Source organism: Arachis ipaensis, chromosome B9, assembly GCF_059453495.1.
Source record: "Arachis ipaensis isolate K30076 ecotype BB chromosome B9, ASM5945349v1, whole genome shotgun sequence".
Taxonomy (NCBI): Eukaryota; Viridiplantae; Streptophyta; class Magnoliopsida; order Fabales; family Fabaceae; genus Arachis; species Arachis ipaensis.
The window spans coordinates 76,766,522-76,768,585 of record NC_142444.1 but is presented as its reverse complement, the minus strand read 5'-3'; the positions used below and the strand labels follow the sequence as shown (position 1 = coordinate 76,768,585).

The following is a 2,064-nucleotide window of genomic DNA, read 5'->3' as shown; positions in this document are numbered from 1 at the left end:
TCAAATTTCTTAGTTATTTTCGAAAATTCCAAAAATGTTTTTCAAAAATGTTTTTCTTATTTTTTATATCAAATTTTCGAAAATAACAATACCAATTAATGTTTTGATTCAAAAATTTCAAGTTTGTTACTTGCTTGTTAAGAAAGATTCAAACTTTAAGTTCTAGAATCATATCTTGTGATTTCTTGTGAATCAAGTCATTAATTGTGATTTTAAAAATCAAATCTTTTTCAAAACTAATTTCTATCATATCTTTTCAAAAATATCTTCTCATCTTATCTTTTTCAAAAATTTGATTTCAAAATATCTTTTCTAACTTCCTAACTTCTTATTTTTTCAAAATTTGTTTCAACTAACTAACTAACTTTTTGTTTGTTTCTTATCTTTTTCAAAACCACCTAACTAACTCTCTCTCTCTAATTTTCGAAAATATCTTCCCTATTTTTCAAAATTTCTTTTTAATTAACTAATTATTTCAATTTTTAAAATCTTAATTTTCGAAAATTACTAACTCTTTTTCAAAAATTATTTTTGAAAATTCCTTCTCTCTCATCCCCTTCTATTTATTTATTCATCTACTAACATCTCTTCCTCACACAACAAAAAAAATCCGAACCCTCTCTTTCTCTGAGTTCAGATTTTTTCTTCTTTTCTTCTACTAACACAAGGACCTCTATATTGTGGTATAAAGTATCCATATTATTATTATTTTTTTTCTGTGCCCTCTTCTTTGTCATATGAGCAGGAGCAAGGACAAGAATATTCTTGTTGAAGCAGATCTAGAACCTGAAAGGACTCTGAAGAGAAAACTAAGAGAAGCTAAAATACAACAATCCAGAGATAACCTTTCAGAAATTTTCGAACAGGAAGGGGAGATGGCAGCCGAAAATAATAATAATGCAAGGAGGATGCTTGGTGACTTTACTGCACCTAATTCCAATTTACATGGAAGAAGCATCTCCATTCCTGCCATTGGAGCAAACAACTTTGAGCTGAAACCTCAATTAGTTTCTCTGATGTAGCAGAACTGCAAGTTTCATGGACTTCCATCTGAAGATCCTTTTCAGTTCTTAACTGAATTCTTGCAGATATGTGATACTGTTAAGACTAATGGAGTGGATCCTGAAGTCTACAGGCTCATGCTTTTCCCTTTTGCTGTAAGAGACAGAGCTAGAGTGTGGTTGGACTCTCAACCCAAAGACAGCCTGAACTCTTGGGATAAGCTGGTCACGGCTTTCTTAGCCAAGTTCTTTCCTCCTCAAAAGCTGAGCAAGCTTAGAGTGGATGTTCAAACCTTTAGACAGAAAGAAGGTGAATCCCTCTATGAAGCTTGGGAAAGATACAAACAGTTGACCAAAAAGTGTCCTTCTGACATGCTTTCAGAATGGACCGTCCTGGATATATTCTATGATGGTTTGTCTGAGTTATCTAAGATGTCATTGGATACCTCTGTAGGTGGATCCATTCACCTAAAGAAAATGCCTGCAGAAGCTCAAGAACTCATTGACATGGTTGCAAATAACCAGTTCATGTACACTTCTGAAAGGAATCCTGTGAATAATGGGACGCCTATGAAGAAGGGAGTTCTTGAGGTTGATACTCTGAATGCCATATTGGCTCAGAATAAAATATTGACTCAGCAAGTCAATATGATTTCTCAGAGTCTGAATGGAATGCAAGCTGCATCCAACAGTACTCAAGAGGCATCTTCTGAAGAAGAAGCTTATGATCCTGAGAACCCTGCAATAGCAGAGGTGAATTACTTAGGTGAACCTTATGGAAACACCTATAACTTATCATAGAGAAATCATCCAAATTTCTCATGGAAGGATCAAAGGCCTCAACAAGGCTTTAATAATGGTGGAAGAAATGGGTTTAACAATAGTAAACCTTTTCCATCATCCACTCAGTAACAGACGGAGAATTCTGAGCAGAATCCATCTAACTTAGCAAACTTAGTCTCTGATCTATCTAAGGCCACTGTGAGTTTCATGAATGAAACAAGGTCCTCCATTGGAAATTTGAAGGCACAAGTGGGCCAGCTGAGCAAGAAGATCACTGAAA

General features: G+C 34.7%; 1 non-coding gene across 1 annotated transcript; it reads right to left on the bottom strand.

Annotated features, from left to right (window-relative positions):
- Positions 1–1,271: 1,271 nt before the first annotated feature.
- LOC148545078 (small nucleolar RNA R71) lies at positions 1,272–1,379 on the bottom strand. The gene has a single exon (XR_015900797.1). It is a non-coding gene; the product is annotated as a small nucleolar RNA R71 (small nucleolar RNA).
- Between the last annotated feature and the right edge of the window lie 685 nt (positions 1,380–2,064).